Source organism: Oncorhynchus tshawytscha, linkage group LG25 (assembly GCF_018296145.1).
Source record: "Oncorhynchus tshawytscha isolate Ot180627B linkage group LG25, Otsh_v2.0, whole genome shotgun sequence".
NCBI classification, from domain to species: domain Eukaryota; kingdom Metazoa; phylum Chordata; class Actinopteri; order Salmoniformes; family Salmonidae; genus Oncorhynchus; species Oncorhynchus tshawytscha.
The window spans coordinates 37,416,431-37,426,798 of NC_056453.1; the positions used below are offsets into that span (position 1 = coordinate 37,416,431).

The 10,368-nt window shown below is 44.0% G+C and overlaps 1 pseudogene; it reads right to left on the reverse strand.

Moving 5' to 3' along the window:
- The window catches only part of LOC121840861, a 96,893-nt pseudogene that overhangs the window by 37,534 nt on the left and 48,991 nt on the right, over positions 1-10,368 (reverse strand).

A 10,368-nucleotide genomic window follows, 5' to 3' on the forward strand; every position in this document is an offset into this window, starting at 1 on the left:
AATCTTTAGGGATCTCAGACGATATGAAAGAGAGATTGAACAGGCTGGTAATAGGGATTGCAACACTTTCGGCAGATAATTTTAGAAAAAGAGGTTCCAGATTGCCTAGCCTGATTTGCAGGGGTCCAGATTTTTGAGATCTTTCAGAACATCAGCTATCTGGATTTGGGTGAAGGAGAAATGGGGGAGGTTTTGGCAAGTTGCTCTGAGGGGTGGAGGGCTGTTGAGCGTGGTAGGGGTAGCCAGGTGGAAAGCATAGCCAGCCATAGAAAAATGCTTATAGAAATTCTCAATTATAGTGGATGTATCAGTGGTGACAGTGTTTCATAGCCTCAGCGCAGTAGGCAGCTGGGAGGAGGTGCTCTTATTTTCCATGGACTTTACAGTGTCCCATGGAGTTTGTGCTACAGGATGCACATTTCTGTTTGAAAAAGCTAGCCTTTGCTTTCCTAACTGAATGCGTATATTGGTTCCTAACTTCCCTGAGAAGTGTCATATCACGGGGGCTATTCGATGCTAATGCAGTACGCCACAGGATGTTTTTGTGCTGGTCAAGGGCAGTCAGGTCTGGAGTGAACCAAGGGCTATATCTTTTCCTGGATCTACATCTTTTGAAAGGGGCATGCTTATTTAAGATGGTGAGGAATGCACTTTTAAAGAATAACCAGGCATCCTCTGCAGACGGGGTCAATATCCTTCCAGGATACCCGGGCCAGGTCGATTAGAAAGGTCTGCTCGCTGAAGTGTTTTAGTGAGTGTTTGACAGTAATGATGGGTGGTCGTTTGACCGCAGACCCACTACGGATGCAGGCAATGAGGCAGTGATCACTGTTATCCTGGTTGAAGACAGCAGAGGTGTACTTGGAGGGCAGGTTGGTTAGGATGATATCTATGAGGGTGCCCATGTTTACGGACTTGTGGTTGCACCTAGGTTCATTGATAATTTGTGTGAGATTGAGGGCATCAAGTTAAGATTGTTGGATGGCCGGGGTGTTAAGCATGTCCCAGTTTGGTCACCTAACAGCACAAGCTCTGAAGATAGATGGCGGGCAATCAATTCACATATGGTGTCTAGGGCACAGCTGGGGGTAGAAGGTGGTCTATCGCAAGCGGCAATGGTGAGAGACTTGTTTCTGGAAAGATGGATTTTTAAAAGTAGAAGCTCAAAATGTTTGGGCACAGACCTGGAAAGTAAAACAGAACTCTGCAGGCTATCTCTGCAGTAGATTGCAACTCTGCCCATTTTGGCAGTTATATCTTGTCGAAAAATGTTATAGTTAAGGATGGAAATTTCTGGGTTTTTGGTGGTCTTCCTAAACCAGGATTCATACACGGCTAGGACATCCGGGTTGGCAGAGTGTGCTAAAGCAGTGAATAAAACAAACTTAGGGAGGAGGTTTCTAATGTTAACATGCATGAAACCAAGGCTTTTACGGTTACAGAAGTCAACAAATGAGAGCGCCTGGGGAGTAGGAGTGGAGATAGGCACTGCTGGACCTGGATTAACCTCTACACAACCAGAGGAACAGAGGAGTAGTAGGATAAGGGTATGGCTATAATAACTGGTCGTCTAGTACGTTCAGAACAGATAGTAAAAGGAGCAGGTTTCTGGGCGCGGTAGAATAGATTCAAGGCATAATGTACAGATAAAGGTATGGTAGGATGTGGAGGTGGAGTGGAGGTAAACAGTGGAGGAAAACCTATGCATTGAGTGATGATGACAGAGATATTCAAATAAAATAAAATGTATTTATAAAGCCTTTCGTACATCAGCTGATATCTCAAAGTGCTGTACAGACACCCAGCCTAAAACCCCAAACAGCAAGCAATGCAGGTGTAGAAGCACGGTGGCTAGGAAAAACTCCCTAGAAAGGCCAAAACCTAGGAAGAACCCTAGAGAGGAACCAGGCTATGAGGGGGTGACCAGTCCTCTTCTGGCTGTGCCGGGTGGAGATTATGACAGAACCTGGCCAAGATGTTCAAATGTTCATAAATGACCAGCATGGTCAAATAATAATAATCACAGTAGTTGTCGAGGGTGCAGCAAGTCAGCACCTCAGGAGTAAATGTCAGTTGACTTTTCATAGCCGATCATTAAGAGTATCTCTACCACTCCTGCTGTCTCTAGAGAGTTGAACACAGCAGGTCTGGGACAGGTAGCACGTCCTATGTATTGTCTCTAGAAACATAATTTAAACCAGGTGAGGTCACCGCATGTGTGTGAGGTGGAACTAAAGGGTTAGCTAAGGCGTATTGAGAATGCCTAGAGGCTCTACAGTGAAATAAGACAATAATCACTAACCAGAACAGTAATGGACAAGGCATATTGACATTAGGGAGAGGCATGCGTAGCCGAGTGATCATAGGGGTCCAGTGAGTAGCTCGGGGGGCTGGAGACACGGCGATTCAGACAGCTAGCGGGCCGGGGATAGCAAGCCAGCAGAAAGGCCTTAGAGGGTCTTCGCGACGGAAGAAGTCTGTTGTAGCACACTCTTGCTGTTACGTCGGCAGACCAGGCGTGATGGATCAGCAGGGCTCCGTGTGGTAAAAGGGTCCAGGCCAATTGGCAAAATAGGTATAGTGGCCAAAGAATTTGTTCGATGGGCCTCTTCAGCTAACAGTCCGATATGCTTTAGACAGCTAGCGGGTCTTGGCTAGCAGGCTAACAGATGGGCATTCAGGGCAAGTGGCGATGGAGGAGCCAGTTGAAAAACCCAAACGGGGAAATTACGCCGGTAGTCCAGTCGTGATGGATCAGCGGGACTCCATGTCGGCAGTAAAAGGGGGTCCAGGCCAATTGGCAAAATAGGTATTGTAGCCCAAGGAGTGGCTGATGGACCTCTTCGGCTACCCGGGGGATGGACCTATCAAAGGCTAGCTCCAGGTTCTTGGTTCTTGCTTCGGGACAGAGACGTTAGCCAGGAGTAGCCACTGGGATAGCAGCTAGTTAACTGCGATGATCCAGGTGAAAAATTTCAGAGCTTGACGTAGGAATCCGGACATATGGAGAAAAATAAGTCAGATTTGCTTTGGTTTGAGACGCGCTGTGCAGACTGGCAAGAGTTGTCCGGGCTAAAGGTTAGCTGAAGACAGCTAGCAGTGGCTAGCTTACTACCAGCTAGTAGGAAGTTAGCTGGCTAGCTGCTGATGGGGGTTCCAGTACAAAAGACAATAGCAGATCCACATTGGATGAGGCAGATTGCAGGAGAGTATGTTGAAGTTGAGGTTAAGAAAAATATCAAAAAATATTTGCGAAGAAAAAAGATATAAAAGATATATATACTGGACATGACAAGACAAAGACAAAGACGTCTGACTGCAACACCATCTTGGGCAAATGGTGATGAGACATGATGATGGAAAAGGAAGAGAGGAGAGACAAGATGATGGGATAGGAGGAGAGGAGAGGCATGATGATGGGATAGGAGGAGAGGAGAGGCATGATGATGGGATAGGAGGAGAGGAGAGGCATGATGATGGGATAGGAGGAGAGACATGATGATGGGATAGGAGGAGGGAGGAGAGGCATGATGATGGGATAGATGGGAGGAGAGAGAGAGGCATGATGATGGGATAGGAGGAGAGGAGAGGCATGATGATGGGATAGGAGGAGAGGAGAGGCATGATGATGGGATAGGAGGAGAGGAGAGGCATGATGATGGGATAGGAGGAGAGGAGAGGCATGATGATGGGATAGGAGGAGAGACATGATGATGATGGATAGGAGGAGAGGAGAGGCATGATGATGGGAGATGATGGGATAGGAGGAGAGGAGAGACATGATGATGGGATAGGAGGCGAGACATGATGATGGGATAGGAGGAGAGGCATGATGATGGGATAGGAGGAGAGATGAGAGACATGATGATGGGATAGGAGGCGAGACATGATGATGGGATAGGAGGAGAGACATGATGATGGGATAGGAGGAGAGACATCATTATGGGGTAGGAGGAGAGACATGATGATGGGATAGGAGGAGAGGCATGATGATGGGATAGGAGGAGAGGAGAGACATGATGATGGGATAGGAGGCGAGACATGATGATGGGATAGGAGGAGAGACATCATTATGGGGTAGGAGGAGAGACATGATGATGGGATAGGAGGAGAGACATGATGATGGGATAGGAGGAGAGACATGATGATGGGATAGTTGGAGAGGATAGACATGATGATTTGATAGGAGGAGAGGCATGACGATGGTATGGGAGGAGAGGAGAGACATGATGATGAGATAGGAGGAGAGACGTGATGATGGGATAGGAGGAGAGACATGATGATGAGATAGGAGGAGAGACATTATTATGGGATAGGAGGAGAGACATTATTATGGGATAGGAGGAGAGACATGATGATGGGTGGTGGTGTGGTAGTTTGGTGGTGTGGTGGTGTGTTTGTGTGGTGGTGTGGTAGTTAGTTTGCGTGGTGTGGTGGTGTGTGGTGGTGTGATAGTTTGGTGGTGTGGTAGTGTGGTAGTGTGGTGGTGTGGTGGTGTGGTAGTTTGGTGGTGTGGTGGTGTGGTAGTGTGGTAGTGTGGTAGTGTGGTTCAGTGACGAAAGGGGAGTCAGGTCTCATTGTCTCTGTCTGCACTGCTCTAACCCTACTCTGATGGAGGGATGGAGAGAGGAAGAGAGGAGTGTTGACATGTCTGGCCAATTCATTACTGGCCTCTTCTCTCGCTCAATTTATCTCTCTTTCTCTTCTCCCTCTCTCTCCATTTCTCTCTCTCTCCATTTCTCTCTCTCTCCATTTCTCTCTCCATGTGTGTCTCTCTCTCTTTTCTCTTCTCTCTCTGGATGTATCTCTCTCTTCCATCAACATGAATGTGTGTCAGAGAGAGAGAGACAGAGACAAACCCTGAAGCCCTTTCAAATTGAGCTCTTGGCTTTTTTTTCCCTCCATCCACTCATCCATTCACTCTCCTCTCCACCAAATTCACTTTCCTCCCCTTTCCCCTCCACCCTCTCCTACCGTCCTCTCAACACTTTCTCCATCTCCTCCCTTCGCTCCTTATGTTCGAACCAATTCCCCTTTCCGTCTTTACACGTATTATGTTAAGAGATGATCCCTGTACAGACAAAAAAAAACAGCAACTTCTCTATATAGGGCCAAATAAGGGTTCCTTTTAGGGGGCTATAAGGAACCTTTTTTGAAGGTTCTATAAAGAACCATGCTCATACGGTTCTAAATATAAGCTTTATGGCACTATAAAATACCTTTCGTGATGGTCTTTAAAGAACCATTAATAAAACAGTTCTATTTAGCAACAAAGAAGGGTTCTGCTATGTATCCAACCCTATTGTTCTTTATGTGGAACGGTTCCTCAATCAAAGGTTATTTGTAGATGCTTTGAAAGAACCATAGAGTTTATTTTATTTTATTATTGTAATGAGAAATATTGTTTTGTTAAAATAGCAAAAAAAGGTGTTATTATTGTGTTAATTGACAAGGTGAATCAGGTGTGTTAGCCCTGTCATGGCTGAGAGAAATAAGAACCACTGATTTAAAATCAGCCATTCTCAATTAACACAAGGACATGTACAAGTCTCTCACAAGACACGTCCTTGGCTGTAGTAGATTAGATGAACTGGAAGGAGACTCATGGTTACAACAAAAATAGCTGTGCATAAACCACTCCCTAAAATATTCTAATGAGCCGCCACCGAAAATATTTGAATTATCACTAAAAGAAGAAAAACACTTTTTTTGTAAGATGTTAAAGAACCATTGAAGTTTTCAAAGGGTTATTTGAGCCCTTATGGTTCCACATGAAATCATTCCCATTCCCGAAGAACCCTTGAGGAACACTCGTTTCTTAGGTTGTTTCATCTCCTAACCATGGGAAAGCCATGGGAAAGGCCAGATGGAATAGGCAGTTTCCAAAAACCCTCAAGCAATGATTTCAAATGAATAACGTACTGTGGAATTCAAATAAAATCAAAATAAAATACCAAAACCAAGCAAATAGAAAATAACCTGAGTAGCTGGTTATGATTCAGTCATCATAGGGTTATGGTCTGGGTCACTGAATAGCAAGGAAGAGGAGGGAGCAGGGAGGAGGTGAAGGAAGAGGAGGGAGTAGGGAGGAGGTGAAGGAAGAGGAGGGAGTAGGGAGGAGGTGAAGGAAGAGGAGGGAGTAGGGAGGAGGTGAAGGAAGAGGAGGGAGGGAGGGGAGGAGGTGAAGGAAGAGGAGGGAGTAGGGAGGAGGTGAAGGAAGAGGAGGGAGTAGGGAGGAGGTGAAGGAAGAGGAGGGAGTAGGGAGGAGGTGAAGGAAGAGGAGGGAGTAGGGAGGAGGTGAAGGAAGAGGAGGGAGTAGGGAGGAGGTGAAGAAAGAGGAGGGAACGATATGAGAGCAGAGAGATCACTCCAGAGAGGAAGAATGAAAGAGAGAGAAGGAGAGGAGGAGGGAGGAGGATAATAAGGGGAGCTCTTACCATTCGTGTATGGGTTTGTCTGTCTGTCTGTCTGTCTGTCTGTCTGTCTGTCTGTCTGTCTGTCTGTCTGTCTGTCTGTCTGTCTGTCTGTCTGTCTGTCTGAGGAGGAGAAAGGAGATGAGGGAGGAGGAGGATAATAAGGGGAGCTCTTACCATTCGTGTATGGGTTTGTCTGTCTGTCTGTCTGTCTGTCTGTCTGTCTGTCTGTCTGTCTGTCTGTCTGTCTGTCTGTCTGTCTGGGAGGAGGATAAGGAAGATGAGGGAGGAGGGAGGAGGATACGGGGAGCTCTTACCATTCGTGTATGGGTTTGCCACCTTTTTGTTTGTCATAACTCTTGCTGTTGCGTTGTTAACCTGTGTTCAGATAGAGTTTAGACAGTTAGAGAGAACACACAAATGCACACACACACACACACACACACACACACACACACACACACACACACACACACACACACACACACACACACACACACAGAGACACACACACACACACACACACACACACACACACACACACACACACACACACACACACACACACACACACACACACACACACACACACAGATTACACTCTAGACAGTCAGTGATGCTAAACTGCATATTGGAGCTTCATTTTTGTTATATAGTTAGTTATAGTTATAGCAAAACAAGACCTAATAACATAACAATACAGAATAATACAGTGCCTTCAGAAATACAGTTCCTTCACACTCGTTGGCTTTTCCCACATTTTGTTGTGTAACAGCCTGAATTTTAAATGGATTATATTGAGATTCTTTGTCACTGACCTACACACAATATCTCATAATGTCAAAGTAGAATTATGTTTCGACTACCTCATCTCCGTACCCCACAGATACAATTATCCCTTAGTCGAGCAGTGAATTTCAAACACAGGTTCAAACACAAGACCAGGGAGGTTTTCCAATGTCTCGCAAAGAAGGGCACCTATTGGTAGATGGGTAAAATAAAACAAAGCAGAAACTGAATATCCCTTGGAGCATGGTGAGGTTATTAAGTACACTTTGGATGGTGTAGCAATACTCCCAGTCACATCAAAGAGACATGTATCTTTCCTAACTCAGTTGCCGGAGAGGAAGGAAACCACTCAGGGATTTCACCATGAGGTCAATGGAGACTTGAAAACAGTTACAGAGATGAATGGCTGTGATGGGAGAAAACTGAGGATGCATCAACAACATTGTAGTTACTCCACAATACAAACCTAAATGAGATAGTGAAGCCTGTATAGAATGAACATATTCCAAAACATGCATCCTGTTTGCAATAATGCACTAACGAAAACTGCAAAAAATGTGTCAAAGAGATTGACTTAATGTCCTGAATACAAAGCGTTGTGTTTGGGGCAAATACAACAGAACAGTACCACTCTTCATATTTTCAAGCATGGTGGTGGCTGCATCATGTTTGGGTATGCTTGTCATCGGCAAGGACTATCAAAGTTTTTTTTAGGATAATAAGGAACAGAATAGAGCTGAGCAAAATCCTATTAGAAACCTGGTTCAGTCTGCTTTCTAACAGACACTGGGAGATGAGTTCACCTTTCAGCAAATCTATACTGGAGTTGCTTATCAAGACGACATTGAATATTGTGAATATTGTGTGGCCTAGTTACAGTTTTGACTTAAACCAGCTTGAAAATCGATGGCAAGATTTGTAAATAGCTGCCCAACAACCAATTTGACAGAGCTTGAAGAATTTTATAAAGAATAATGTACACATATTATACAATCCAGATGTTGAGTCTCTTAGAGACTCACAGATATAATCGCTGCCAAAGGGGATTTGAACATGTATTGACTCTGGCGGTTGAACACTTTTACATTGGAATATATTTCTGTAGATCATTGACAAAAAAAAGACATTTAAATCAATTTTAATCCCACTTTAGTAATGCACCAAAAAAGTGGAACAAGTGAGTACTCTCTGAAGGCACTGTATATCACCAGCATCAGATGAACCGAAAGCAACGTTCAAACCACCTTGGTGAAGGGAAACACCTTGTTTTTGTAAACCTAATGAGCCAGAATCCATTTTCTACAAACATCTCTATCAATCGCTTAGGGCCTCTCACTCTAAACAGAAATGTTCAAGTTATTTAAAAAAAAAAACATCTCTCCCTCTGAGGTTGCTGAGTAAAAAACATCGTATCAACCAGCCCCTGGCAGCGTCGAGTTGAGTTTAGTATGTTTTCCTAACCCACCGTGTTAGCATATCCCTTGGCCGCTAATTAGAGCTAATGGCTTTCATATCCAATAGACCAGCAGGTCAGAACTTGAGGCTACGCTAACGCTACACTAGCCTGTGTCTGATGTGATGTATTGGCCCAGGTATTATTTATATATTACATACAGTTGAAGTCAGAAGTTTACGTACACTTAGGTTGGAGTCATTAAAACTAGTTTTTCAACCACTCCACAAATTTCTTGTTAACAAACTATAGATTTGGCAAGTCGGTTAGGACATCTACTTTGTGCATGACACAAGTCATTTTTCCTACAATTGTTTACAGACAGATTATTTCACTTATAATTCACAATTCCAGTGGGTCAGAAGTTTACATACACTAAGTTGACTGTGCCTTTAAACAGGTTGGAAAATTCCAGAAAATGCTGTCATGGCTTTAGAAGTTTCTGATAGGCCAATTGACATAATTTGAGTCAATTGGAGGTGTACCTGTGGATGTATTTCAAGGCCTATCTTCAAACTCAGTGCCTCTTTGCTTGACATCATGGGAAAATCAAAAGAAATCAGCCAAGACCTCAGAAACCAGTCTGGTTCATCCTTGGGAGCAATTTCCAAATGCCTGAAGGTACCACGTTCATCTGTACAAACAATAGGATGCAAGTATAAACACCATGGGACCACGCAGCTGTCATACCGCTCAGGAAGGAGACACGTTCTGTCTCCTAGAGATGAATGTACTTTGGTGCTAAAAGTGCAAATCAATCACAGAACAACAGCAACAGACCATGTGAAGATGCTGGAGGAAACAGGTACAAAGTATCTATATCCACAGTAAAACGAGTCCTATATCCACATAACCTGAAAGGCCGCTCACCAAGGAAGATGCATCTGCTCCAAAACCGCCATAAAAACGTCAGACTACAATTTGCAACTGCACATGGGGACAAAGATCGTACTTTTTGGAGAAATGTCCTCTGGTCTGATGAAAAAAATATAGATCTGTTTGGCCATAATGACCATTGTTATGTTTGGAGGAAAAATGGGGAGGCTTGCAAACTGAAGAACACGATCCCAACCGTGAAGCACGGGGGTGGCAGCATCATGTTGTGGGGGTGCTTTGCTGCAGGAGGGACTGGTGCACTTCAAAAAATAGATGGCATCATGAGGAAGGAAAATTACGTGGATATATTGAAGCAACATCTCAAGACATCAGTCAGGAAGTTTGTGGAAGGCTACAATTTAAAGGAAATGCTACCAAATACTAATTTAGTGTATTTAAACTTCTGACCCACTGGAATGTGATGAAAGAAATAAAAGCTGAAATAAATAATTCTCTACTATTATTCTCATATTTCACATTCTTAAAAGAAAGTGGTGGTCCTAACTGACCAAAGACAGGGATTTTTTTACTAGGATTAAATGTCAGTAATTGTTAAAAACTTTGAAAGTTTGAATGTATTTGACTAAGGTGTATGTAAACTTACAACTTCAACTGTATATTACCATAACAATAGGGGTTGCAAGTAGCCTAGTGGTTAAGACTGTTGGGCCAATAACTGCAAGGTTGCTGGTTTGAATCCCAGGGCCAGCAAAGTGGGAATAAATGTGCTGTTCTGCCCTTGATCAAATCAGTTAATCCACAACAACTGCTCCCCGTGCAACTCTCTGATTCAGAGGGGTTGGGTTAAATGACTCCTGCAACTCTCTGATTCAGAGG